The following is a 14,077-nucleotide window of genomic DNA, read 5'->3' as shown; positions in this document are numbered from 1 at the left end:
TTTGACAATGTCAATGTCGCCCAAAAAACTAATTTTCTGCACAGCGAACTCACATTTCTCCAGCTTAGCAAAGAGTGAATTATCATTCAATAACTGCAAAACTTCACGTACACTCTGCCAATGGGACTCTAAATCTGGTGAATAAATCAAAATGTCATCCAAATACACAACCACATTCTTACCAATCAAAGGTCTCAGGATGTCATTAATAAGGTTCTGAAAAAATACAGGTGCATTGGTAAGACCAAAAGGCATCACCAGATCTCAAAATGACCTACCGGAGTGTTAAAAGCAGTTTTCCATTCATCACCCTCCTTCACTCGTAACAAATTGTATGCCCCCCGGAGATCAATTATAGAGAACCACTTGGCTCCCACTAACTGGTTAAACAAGTCAGGAATTAACGGCAATGGGTAGGAATTGCGTACGGTAATCTTATTGTAGCATCAGCGTCTCTGCCTCCTGCCAGGCAGAGATGCCGTCCCCCTTACCACCGCGGTCCTGCTCCGGCGTCTTCGGGCCTCCCTGCAGCTGCTGCTGGTGCACGCAGCCTCCCCAGCCCTGTGCTTAGGGCGCGCGCGCTCCCTCCCTCTTAACCCTAGAACACATACCTGGGGTCTCGCAGGCCCGCCCTGTTAATTGTTTTCTATTTTCTGCAAGATTTCTTTAGTTAGAATTTTGAAACTCTAGGTACTCCTCAGGTATATAGTTGTTTGTCATTTCCAGTTGGTCATTTATTTATTATTTGCAAAAGGGCCTAAAAGGCCCCAGGTATGTGAAAATGTAGATTTTTTATGGTCATGCGTTCTAGGGTTAAAGGGGCCGCGCGCGCCATCCTAAAAAGTCCCCGGCCACTGGCCGGAGGACTTCCCCTATAAAAGGCAACTCCTCCAATATGGAGGTGCCCGTGCAAGGTTGTAGCTTTGTGTGTTAAACTTCAGCCCTCAGGTCCCGCTGCTAAGCCTGACTACAAGTCCTGCCTGCCTGCCAGCCTGACTACCAGTCCTACCCGCCAGCCTGACTACCAGTCCTGCCCGCCAGCCTGACTACCAGTCCTGCCCGCCAGCCTGACTATCAGTCCTGCCCGCCAGCCTGACTACCAGTCCTGCCCGCCAGCCTGACTACCAGTCCAGTCCGCCAGCCTACCAGTCCAGTCTGCCAGCCTGACTACCAGTCCTGTCCGCCAGCTTGTCTACTCTCCAGCCCGACAGTCTGCCTACGGTTCAGTCCGCTAGTCTGTCTATGGGTCCAACCCGCCTGCTTACCTGGAAGTGACTCGCCCCCTGGGCCGTGGGGTACCTGGAACCGGGCTTCTGTACGATGCTGGGGGTAGTAGTGGCAACCCGATCCCATGGCTCAGGGTGGTCAGACCAAATGTTGTGGCAGTCTATTTATAGATTTGTGAATATCTGACTACGCCACCCGTGGATTGCAGTCAGGGATAACCGCCGCTGCGAGGCAGACCGCTGAGGCTGGTGTTGGTGTGCAGCACAGGGGTAGGATAACTCCCCACGGGAACAGTGTAGCCTCAGGGCAGTGTAGGTGGATGTTGGGGGTGATAGTTCCGTTCGCGACGGTCAGAAGGCAGAGTCCGCTTAAACAGTTCAGGGTCTTTATTATAACAGATGGTAATGACCCAACAACAGTACCGGCTAGAAGGGGGCCTCGATATCTGAGAACACTCGGGAAGCCCCTCTGGTCAGGGTGAGGGTGTAGGCCTACCGTGCTCTCTAAGCCCTTTCTGACTATTTCCCCCTTTAGTGGTAAAATAGCCCACGTCCCTGAGCGTGCCGTGTATTCTCACCCGTATGGCTTGCAACTTGGGCTCCTTTTACCTCTGGCCTCTCTTGGCTTTGCTGGTCCCTTCTGCTGTGGCGAAGCCTCCGGGCTTTTTAGGCCAAAGGACATGAAATCCCTCGCGGATTGGTTCTCTGCTGCTGGACTTAGAGTCTTTACAGCCTCGGACCCCAACGTCCAGTAGATTATTCTTACTTTCTGCCAGGACAGGCTCTCTGCGCCGTACGTCCCTGGCTAGCAGTTCCTCCTCTGCCTCACGGACTCCTCAGCTGCTGCTGACCTGTCCCTTCCTCTAAGGAACCCTTCTGGTCACTTCAGAAGTGGGTTCTGGTCTCTCTAACCCTGCCCCAGTTCCAGCTTTTATAGGGCAGCCTGCTCCCCCTACTGGCCTGGGACAGGAGGTGCTGCATGCTAATTGTCCCTAACCAGGGAACCTCCCTCCTGCTCTCAGACACAGCCTTTAATATTTGTGGCATCCAGGCCTGGGGTGACTCAGAAGCACCTGCCTGTTACCTGCCGTGCCTACTAGCCAGCCTGCCTGGAGGCCCCTGCTTGTTACCTGCCGTGCCTACCAGCTGGCCTACCTGGAGGCTCCTGCTTGTTACCTGCCGTGCCTACCTGTCAGACTACCTGGAGGCTCCTGCTTGTTACCTGCCGTGCCTGCCTGTCCATCTGAATGGATCACCCGTCAGCCTGCCTGCCTTGCTCATCTGCTGTACTGGTCAGTCCCTGCCTTCTGACCCGTGGGAGTCACCTGCTCACATACAAGGTCGGTCCCCAGAGTAGCACCTGGTACCTCTGCTCGGTCCTTCCCTGGTCACGGAGTCGATTGAGCCACCGTACGACCTTGATCATTCCGAGTTGATACCTAGTTATGCCCCTCTGGTCCCTCCTTGCACCGCAGCACAGAGGTTCCACCACCCGGATCCGTAACAGTTTGCACGGGCCATGGAACCCAGTGACCCCCAGGCCCCTTCGCTTGCTGACCTGTACCAGGAGGTTTCTCATCAGAGATCCCATCAGGAAGCCATCCTGACCTACCTGCGGTCTGTCAACTTTCGCCTGGACACGCTGTCTGTTCCACCTGTGTCCGCCTCAAGTCGAGCGACACCCGCTCCGGCAGCGCCGCTGCCTACCACTACCACGACATCCAGCCTAGGACCCCGGCTTTCTGCGCCTCCTCGTTTTGGAGGTGACACCATCCTATGTCGGAGCTTTCTGAATCAGTGCACGTTGCACTTTGAACTTCTGGCACATCAGTTTCCCTCCGACCGGGCCAAGGTGGCGTTCATCATGTCTCACCTCACCGGGGAAGCATTGGCATGGCTAAACCCCCTATGGGAGAGAGGGGATCCCCTGGTCTCCAATCTTCCGGCTTTCCTTACTACTTTCCGGAGGATCTTCGACGAGCCCGGATGAAGGATTTCCACTGCCTCCTCATTGCTCCGTCTCCGCCAAGGGAGTCTCACCATGGGCCAGTATGCCATACAGTTCCGTACCCTCGCTTCTGAGCTTGCCTGGGACAACGAGGCCCTGGTGTCCACCTTCTGGGAGGGTCTTTCCGGTCGGATTAAGGATGAGTTAGCCGGCCGGAACATTCCTACCACCCTGGATGACCTGGTGTCACTAGCTACCCGGATTGACATCCGTTTCCTAGAAAGTGCTAAGGAGTCTACCCGGGAGAGAAGATTTCCTCGTCTCGCTCCTGTTTTCCAGAAACCTGCTTCCCAACCTGCAACTCCCCGGGCACGCTCGCCCGAACCTATGCAGATCGACCAGACCAAGATGGTCAAATCTCGCCAAGAGACACGCCAAGCCAAGGGGAGCTGTTTCTACTGTGGTAGTAAGGAGCACCTGATTCGTTCCTGCCCGGTGAAGCCGAGAAACTCCAGTGTCTATGACCGCTCGGAGAAGTCGTCCTAGGCAAAAGTAAATCCTCTCCATTCTTGACTTTATCTGTCTCTATTTTCTGTGGAGAGAACCGCTTCTTTGAAACCGCACATCTGGATTCCGGAGCCGCTGGGAATCTCATATCCCAGTCCCTTGTAGAGAAGTATCAGATTCCTACCAAACCTCTGGCTGAACCATTGTCAGTCGCTTCCGGGGATGGAAGACTCCTTCCGGTGACCATCTTGCTCGTCACAGAGCCCGTAACCCTGCAGGTGGGAATGCTGCACTCAGAGAGGATTTCCTTCCATGTGCTTTCCGGACTCTCTCACCCCCTTTTGCTAGGTCTACCCTGGCTACAGAAACATGTACCCGTTCTGAATTGACAATCCGGTGAGGTGCTCCATTGGGGGCAGGATTGCCATGAGACCTGCCTGGTCCCGGTTCGCCCGGTTCGACCCCCATCTACTCCGACTAATTTACCCGGTCTACCGACACCCTACTGGTCCTATGCTGATGTCTTCGACCAGAAGGAGGCAGAGACTCTGCTACCCCATAGGCCATATGATTGCCCTATCGACCTGATACCCGGTGCCACTCCACCCCGTGGGCGTATCTACCCGTTGTCGTAGGCCAAAACCCGGGCCATGTCGGAGTACATCGAAGAAAATCTGGCTAGGGGATTTATCCGGAAATCTTCCTCCCCGGCTGGAGCCGGATTCTTCTTCGTTAAAAAGAAAGACGGTTCACTACGTCCATGCATCGATTATAGAGGACTCAACCAAATCACTGTCAAAAACAAATACCCCCTGCTGCTCATCTCTGAACTGTTCGACCGCCTTAAACGCGCGAAGATCTTCACCAAGCTCGATCTTCGTGGGGCGGATAACCTGGTCCGGATCCGCCAAGGAGACGAGTGGAAGACGGCATTCAATACCCGGGACGGTCACTATGAATACCGTGTGATGCCCTTCGGTCTCTGTAATGCTCCCGCCGTCTTCCAGAAATTAGTTAATGACATCTTCCGTGACCTCTTATATTCTTGCGTGGTGGTGTACCTGGACGACATCTTGGTCTTCTCTCCAGATCTTCCCTCACATCGGAGGGATGTTCGTCAGGTCCTGCTTAGGCTCGGGCAGAATCACCTATATGCAAAATTTGAGAAATGCTTCTTCGAGCAGTCCTCTCTTCCGTTCCTGGGCTATATTATCTCTAAGACAGGTCTACGGATGGACCCAGAGAAGGTCTCTGCCGTCCTAAAGTGGCCCCGTCCGGAGGGGTTGAAGGCGATTCAGCGATTCCTGGGCTTCACCAACTATTACCGTCTCTTCATCCCACATTTCTCTTCCCGGACTTCTCCCATCTCTGCGCTCACCAGAAAGGGAGCAAATCCTAAGGAATGGCCGTCCGAAGCAGAGGAGGCCTTCCTCTCTTTAAAACAAGCCTTCTCTTCGGCCCCTGTGCTGCACTGTCCGGATAACAACAAACAATTCTTTCTGGAGGTTGATGCTTCCTCTTCCGGAGCCGGAGCGGTGCTCACCCAGAAATCTCCATCCGGGAGAATGGTAACCTGCGGCTTCTTCTCCAAGCTCTTCTCCTCATCTGAGCGCAACTACTCCATAGGAGACCGAGAACTGCTAGCCATCAAACTAGTGCTGGAGGAGTGGCGTTACCTGCTCGAGGGGACTCTGCACCCGGTGGTCATCTATACTGACCACAAAAACTTGGCTTATCTTCAGAACGCCCAAAGACTCAATCCGCGTCAGGCCCGGTGGTCTTTGTCCTTCGCCCGCTTTGACTTTACCCTACATTACCGCCCGGCGGACAAGAACGTTAAAGCAGACGCCTTGTCCCGATCCTTCCTGTCTTCCGATCAAGATGAGGAGCCTATGCATATCATCGATCCCTCCAAAGTGATGAATGTGGCCTCCTTGGGTCTGTCTCGTCTCCCACCCGGTAAGACGTTTGTAGCGGTTCATTCATCCAAACTAGCCGGCCATGCTGGCCAGAAGAAGACCTTCCTGCTCATTACCAGGCATTACTGGTGGCCTACCCTGCGCCAGGATGTGGTAGACTTCATCACGGCCTGTTCGTCCTGTGCCCGCAACAAGGTTCCCAGACATCTTCCTGCCGGCCATCTCCTGCCTCTTCCCGTACCTGCTGCCCCGTGGCAACACATTGCTATGGACTTTATTACGGATCCCCCTGTTTCTGCCGGTTATACGATCATTTGGGTGGTCGCTGACTACTTTTCTAAAATGGCCCACTTCATCCCTCTGCCTGGTCTCCCGTCTGCATCTGTGCTGGCTAAGGACTTCATCCATCACATTTTTCGTCTCCACGGCCTACCCCTCCATATTGTGTCTGATCGAGGGGTCCAGTTCACTTCGCGCTTCTGGAGAGCTACGTGTAAGCTGCTGGATGTCACCCTGGATTTCTCCTCCACTTACCATCCACAGTCTAATGGTCAAGTGGAACGTATAAACCAGATCATTACCAGCTACCTTCGGCACTTCGTCAATGCTCACCATACCGATTGGGTGGAGCTCCTACCATGGGCCGAGTTCTCCTACAACAACCATGAGAGCGAATCTTCTTCCAAGTAACCGTTCTTTGTGGTCTACGGTCAACATCCCCGGATTCCGTTTCCCGTTTTTGCTTCAGTGGACAACCCTGCCGCGGAGTCTCTGGTGAGCGAATTTTCCACTATTTGGGAGGACACTAGATCCGCACTTCTTCAATCCTCCGAAGCGGATGAAGAAGCATGCTGATAAGAGACGTCTGGATCCACCTCAATTCCGTCCAGGAGACAAGATTTGGCTCTCCTCCAAACATGTTTGTCTCAAAATACCCTCCTATAAGTTGGGTCCACGGTTCATCAGCCCATTTGAAGTCCTCAAGCAAATCAACCCAGTAGCTTACAAGTTAAAACTCCCGGCCACCTTACGGCTTCCCAACTCCTTCCACGTATCTCTCCTCAAACCAGTTGTGCTTAATTCTTGTTCCGACAATCCAGGTACCTCCCCAGCTCCGGTCTCCGCTGAGGACGTCTATGAGGTAGAGAACATTCTGGCCACCAAGAGGGTAAGAGGAAAAACCTTTTTTCTGGTGGATTGGAAGGGGTTTGGCCCAGAGGAGAGAACTTGGGAACCCAGGGAGAACATCCACGCCCCTCTTCTCCTTAAAAAATTTCTTGCTGGCCTGAAAAAGAGGGGGCGTAAAGGGGGGGGCTACTGTAGCATCGGCGTCTCTGCCTCCTGCCCGGCAGAGACGCCGTCCCCCTTACTGCTGCGGTCCTGCTCCAGTGTCTTCTGGCCTCCCTGCAGCTGCTGCTGATGCACGCAGCCTCCCCAGCTCTGTGCTTAGGGCGCGCGCTCCCTCCCTCTTAAAGGGGCCGCACGCGCCATCCTAAAAAGTCCCGGGCCAATGGCCGGAGGACTTCCCCTATAAAAGGCACCTCCTCCAATATGGAGGTGCCCGTGCAAGGTTGTAGCTTTGTGTGTTAAACTCTGCTTCAGCCCTCAGGTCCCGCTGCTAAGCCTGACTACAAGTCCTGCCTGCCTGCCAGCCTGACTACCAATCTTGCCCGCCAGCCTGACTACCAGTCCTGCCCGCCAGCCTGACTACCAGTCCTGCCCGCCAGCCTGACTACCAGTCCAGTCCGCCAGCCTGACTACCAGTCCAGTCCCCAAGCCTGACTACCTGTCCTGCCCGCCAGCCTGACTACCAGTCCAGTCCGCCAGCCTGACTACCAGTCCAGTCCCCAAGCCTGACTAACAGTCCTGTCTGCCAGCTTGTCTACTCTCCAGTCCGACAGTCTGCCTACGGTTCAGTCTGCCAGTCTGTCTATGGGCCCAACCTGCCTGCTTACCTGGAAGCACCTGCCTGTTACCTGCCGTGCCTACTAGCCAGCCTACCTGGAGGCCCCTGCTTGTTACCTGCCGTGCCTACCAGCCGGCCTACCTGGAGGCTCCTGCTTGTTACCTGCCGTGCCTACCTGTCAGCCTACCTGGAAGCTCCTGCTTGTTACCTGCCGTGCCTGCCTGTCCATCTGCCTGGATCAGCCGTCAGTCTGCCTGACGTGCTCATCTGCTGGACCGGTCAGTCCCTGCCTTCTGACCCGTGGGAGTCACCTGCTCACATACAAGATCGGTCCCCAGAGTAGCACCTGGTCCCTCTGCTCGGTCCTTCCCTGGTCACGGAGTCGATTGAGCCGCCGTACGACTTTGGTCGGTCCGAGTTGATACCTAGTTACGCCCCTCTGGTCCCTCCTTGCACCGCAGCACAGAGGTTCCACCACCCAGATCCGTAACACTTATTAATTTCACGAAAATCCAGACATGGACATAACCGCCGTCCTTTTTTTTAACAAAGAAAAATCCAACTGCCACAGGCGACTTAGAAGGTCTAATGTGACCAGCAGCCAGGCTAGTCTGTATGTACTCCTCCAAGGCCTTTCTTTCAGGGATAGTCAGATTAAACAAGCGACTCTTGGGAAGAGTAGCTCCCAGAACAAACTCAATGGCGCAATCATAATCCCTATGAGGAGGTAAAACTTGCGACTCCTCCTACGAAAAAACCCTCCAAAAATCTTGAATAGGTACCGGTAATTCCCCTTTTTCCACAGCCACAATGCGACCATTACAACATTTATCATAGCACTTCAGACTCCAAGACTTAATCACATTAGTAGACCAGTCCAATAAAGGATTGTGCAGTTTTAACCAAGGCAATCGTAGAGCAACTGGAGAGGGTAAATTATCTAAAACAACCAAGTCCAAAGTTTCTTGGTGAACTCCATTGATAGTGAGGGGAAATGCAGCAGTCTTGTGAGTAATACATTTCAAAGGAGTGTTATCAATTGCAATCACAGAAATAGGTGATGACAAAGGTTTGGATTTCAATTTAAGGTTTTCCAAAAACGCTTTATGAATCACATTAAGTGTTGAACCACAATCCACAAATACCTGAAATTCAATCAAATCTCCCTGCAAAGTAGTACTCCCAGAAAGAAACACTCCTGCAGAGCATAAACAAGCTATACGGGCGTAACTGACCTTTTTTTTTTCTTTACTTAAACGACGCTCACAATACTTAATCAAATGGTCAGCTTTACCACAATAAAGACACAATCCCTCGGTAAACCTCCGGTCTCTTTCCTGAGAGCGGAGTGACATCGCCCCAACCTCCATCGGTTCTCAGCCGTCTGAGCAGATTTTCAGGGGACTAGGAACTGACATAACAGGAGTCTTTACCTCATTGAGCCTGCACCTCAGTCTCCTGTCTATACGAACAGCTAACTGCATAGCATCCTGCAGAGTCTCAGGTGCAGGGAATGCAATTAGCAAATCCTTAACCCTTTCACTCAGACCAGCAAGAAATAAACATCTCAGCGCAGGATCATTCCACTTAACTTCTGAAGCCCATCTCCTGAAGTGTGTGCAATAATTTTCAACATCATCTGACCCCTGATTCAAACACCTGAGTTCTGATTCAGCAGATGAGATTCGATCAGGATCGTCAAATAATAGCCCCATAGCAGAAAAAAATTCTTCAACAGACCTTAAACACGGATCATTAGGCTGGAGAGAAAAGGCCCACCCCTGTGGTTCATTGCGCAAAAGTGACATAATAAAAGCAATGCGCTGTGATTCATTCCCAGAGGACCTTGGCCTCAAATGAAAATATAACAAACAAGCATTTTTAAAGGAAAAAAAATCTTGCTGTTTACAATAAAAAACATCAGGCAGTCCTACCTTGGGTTCGACAAAATGCGCTCCAGAACAGCTACTCACGTGTTGCTGAAGCTCGGCCACCTCCAGAGACAATCCCTGCAGGCAATGAGCCAAATCCTGGCCGGAAACCATACTGATCCCCAAATTTCTTTCCTTTTAGTTTATTGGGCTGGACTTACTGTTATGATCTGCAACATGTACTAAGGAAAGATAGGGGAAAGCTGTCCCTACAGTAAAACTAAGCTGAATCCCTACGATGTAGCGGGCTGCCTGTTCCTAGTGAACAGACCCGCCTTAGTCCTCGGCTAGTCTGAACGAAGACCTATAGAATTAAGGGAGGGGTCCCTAAAAGAACTAAGGACTGGGACAAAAATGGGACACCTCCTAAACAGAGAAGTTGTTGCAGAACACAAAAAGACAAACTGCCAAAAAGTACTAGAGGTCCCAGAGGACCAAGCGAACTTGACAGAGAAAGGCACCGAAGCACCAGGCTAGAGAAACAGTCAAAAACTGAAGTCCAGCACAGCCATAAGGGCGGAGCTGGAATATAAAGGCAGATGGTCACGTGACCGCAAAACACAAGATGGAAAAAACAAACAGGAGGGTTCTAACACTTGCCAACTCTACCATCCCTGGCCGTGCTTGCCTCCTGTTGCTTAAGGGTCAGCTGCCATCCACCCGAGGTCAGTCCAGGAGTTGCACCTGGTCCTGCCTCCCTTTTCTCTCCATGAATCACGGAGTTGTCAAGCCACTGTACATCCAAGGTCGGTGTGATGAAATGGCAACAGTGAATCTCGCTGTTGCCACCACTTGTGATGGATCCACACTCCGCCAACTGTCTGACATCACAATTACGTGAGATGGAGCACGTGGTACGGACCTGCCCTCTGCACCTATGTGAAGTTCCGCACCCCCCTCAAGGACAAGTAAGGTCAGCTTGGTTCCGTTCTGCGCAGACACCTCCTGTCCACACGGATACAGGAAGGCACCAGAGATTGAGAAGATGAGGTTGAGAGGCTCTTTCACTAGCTCGAGTGAAGCAGAGCCTGGTCAGCCTGAGAGAGCTGCCACCAGTTTCTATTTGACATAACAGACTTATATAGGGCTAGAAACCAGCCCAGTAGCATGTTTGTTGGACTGAACAATGGACGTAAGGTTCGTGGATCGAGATAACAGAATAGCCCAAGGTTAAATTATATATTTACTCGCCTTAGGGGCACACTAAACAATACACTATATACATAAGGGTTATACATACACAGTGGTCAGAGTTACAAACACGAAAGTATAGGTACAAAAGACATAAAGCAGTTATTACAAGTCAGTTATCGGTTAGATGGATGATCTGGCTTTCGGGGGAAGGGCTGCCACATGGGAGGTTTGTGGGCCTTCTCTTTTTTGTTGCAGGATTTTTCCCACACGACTTGGCGTCACGACCTCCCCAGGAAAAAAGATGCTGGGCTCTGGCAGCAGGGACTGTTAAACTCTCTGGTTCACTTCCACTGCCATCCCCTGATTGAGCCTAAGTCTCCACCTCTGTTCTCTCCCAGCTACAGATTCCCAAAAACTAAAAGAGGCTATACCTCCTTACTGGATGCTCCTAGGGAGCCGGTTCTGGCATTATCGGACCCAGCCAGGCCCCTGTTACGCGTGGATACCAAGCTCCAGGGTACTAGGGGCCCCAGCAAGGCTGTGCCAGGTATCTCTCCTTCCGTACGCGCTAGACTGTGTTGAAAGCTTGGGTGACATTCTCCCGGTTCGTGAGTTTCTAAAAATCTAGTTTGTTTATCACTGGGACGTATCGTATTCCCATAACTCGGTGTTGAATTATAGTTTCTTACACAAAGGACCACATGGCCGGGCTGTAGCAGCTTCACAGCTGCTGGTGGGGGTTTTGTCACTCACGGCCTGTCGGCCCCCTCCTTTGCAAGCTGCAAGCTACAGTGTCGAATTACACTGTACATGGAGATCTCTATAAAACCTGCCAAACAGGGCACAGTGATTGACATGTGATTGTTTTGAATATTCTTCACAGTGGGACTTGGTGAGGTCCCTAGTCATGCCCCCTTCTGGCTCTCCTCGGTCCACAGCACAGTGTTTCCACCACCCAGCCCGTTACAGAAATTATGTCCAATTTGCCTTTTTTTCTTGTGCTGTTCCAATACACACAAAGGAAATAACATGTACTGAATATAACAAAACATTGTAATGCAATAATTTTCTGGGAGAAATACTTCATTTTGTGGAACAATTTTAAGAGTGACAACACTTTAGGCCATGATTGTAAGGGTGCAGCCTGGTCAAACCTCCTACATGAGTTAGTGTGGGAGGAGGGGCCCCTCCTGCCACACTGTCTATCTGTAGATATGTCAGTATTCAGTAATCATAATTATGTCTGCTGTGCTCAGCCAACATGTGGTTGCTCTACAGCGAGATCAGGGCTGACATTACTTCTCATGCAGGAGTAACCTGCCTGTTCTGCGCTACTTTTGTGTGAGATGTGACATCTTGCTCTCATCTTACTGCAGAGCCATTGCAAGTTGAGTGCAACAGACATAAGTATGATACTGACACTTTGAGCTCTCAACTATGGACAGTGTGGGGGTAGAGGGAGTACAGCTGAGGTGACCATGCTATGAAAGGAGAGCTCATAGAAGGGTTTGTAAAGTGAGACAGCTAAATTCAGCTGTGCCGTTACTCCCCCTTACTGACTCATACACAGGTAGACCAGGAGATTGAAGCTGTATCATTACGTCTCACACATTGAGAAACCTTTTCTAAGCTATAATAGAGGTGTGTTCTTTTTCTGCTGTGCTGCTGCTTACTTATGATTGGTCACTCACTATAATATAGGGATAAGGACACGCTCCCAGTGAAAACTGTATGATAACACCCACATGGACTTAATAAAATTAACTCATTAGAGGCCAATATCTCCACAATGGAGAGGTGAAATGTTTTATTCCGCTCTGGAAACACTATTACATCATGTGTCCAGTTCAATATGAAAAATTGGGTGAAAGGTCCTCTTTAAGAATCAGATCTATAGATGGTTTCATACCTATTTAAAACATCTAGAAGTTTATAATGAGAAATTCAAATTGTAAACACAGGAGTTTTTTTTTATATATATATTACATCATAAACACAGTGTACCAAAGTTGTCACTCGCACTTGCCTATAAGTTATCACACTCCCATCCATCGCACATCTGCAATTAATTTATGTACATGCTTTTATACATGTAATGTTGTGCAGAAAACGAAAAGTCTTGACAAGAATTGAGAAGACTGTTATTACAATACGTCTTTAATAAACACATACAAGTGCTTCTCACTAAATTAGAATGTCATCAAAAAGTTAATTTATTTCAGTTCTTCAATACAAAAACTGAAACTCATATATTATATAAAGTGATTACAAACAGAATGATGTATTTCAATTGTTTATTTCTTTTAATGTTGATGGTTAATGATTATGGCTTACAGCCAATGAAAACACAAAAGTCATTATCTCAGTAAATTAGAATACTTTATAACACCAGCTTCAAAAATGTTTTTAAAATCCGAAATGTTGGCCTACTGAAATGTATGTTCAGTAAATGCACTCAATACTTGGTCAGGGCTCCTTTTGCATCAATTACTGCATCAATGCGGTGTGGCATGGAGGCGATGAGCCTGTGGCACCGCTGAGGTGTTATGGAAGCCCAGGTTGCTTTGATAGCAGCCTTCAGCTCGTCTGCATTGTTGGGTCTGGTGTCTCATCTTCCTCTTGACAATACCCCATAGATTCTCTATGGGGTTAAGGTCAGGCGAGTTTGCTGGCCAATCAAGCAAAATAACACTGTTGTTTTTAAACCAGGTATTGGCATTTTTGGCAGTGAGGACAGGTGCCAAGTCCTGCTGGAGAATGACATATCCATCTCCAAAAAGCTTGTCGGTAGAGAGAAGCATGAAGTGCTCCAAAATTTCCTGGTAGACGGCTGCGCTGACTTTGGTCTTGGACCTACACCAGCAGATGATATGGCTCCCCAAACCATCACTGATTGTGGAAACTTCACACTAGACCTCAAGCAGCTTGGATTGTGGCCTCTCCACTCTTCCTCCAGATTCTGAGAAATTGATTTCCAAATGAAATGCAAAATTTACTTTCATCTGAAAACAACATCTTGGGCCACTGAGCAACAGTCCAGGTCTTTTTCTCCTTGGTCCAGGTAAGACGCTTCTGGCGTTGTCTATTGGTCATGAGTGGCTTAACACAAGGAATGCGACACTTGTAGCCCATGTCCTGGATACATCTGTGTGTGGTGGCTCTTGAAGCAATGACTCCAGCAGCAGTCCACACCTTGTGAATCTCCCCCAAATGTTTGAATGGCCTTTTCTTAACAGTCCTTTCAAGGCTGTGGTTATCCCGGTTGCTTGTGCACTCTTTTCTACCACACTTATTCCTTCCACTCAAGTTTCCATTAACATGCTTGGATACAGCACTCTGTGAACAGCCAGCTTCTTTAGCAATGACCTTTTGAGGCTTACCCTCCTTGTGGAGTGTGTCAATGACTGCCTTCTGGACATCTGTCAAGTCAGCAGTCTTCCCCATGATTGTGTAGCCTACTGAAACAGACTAAGGGACCTTTTTAAATGCATCAGAAGCCTTTGCAT

This window comes from Phyllobates terribilis, unplaced genomic scaffold, assembly GCF_046119375.1.
Source record: "Phyllobates terribilis strain yellow unplaced genomic scaffold, ASM4611937v1 Scaffold_2__4_contigs__length_985480577, whole genome shotgun sequence".
Classification (NCBI taxonomy): domain Eukaryota; kingdom Metazoa; phylum Chordata; class Amphibia; order Anura; family Dendrobatidae; genus Phyllobates; species Phyllobates terribilis.
Note: the sequence above shows the minus strand (reverse complement) of the source record.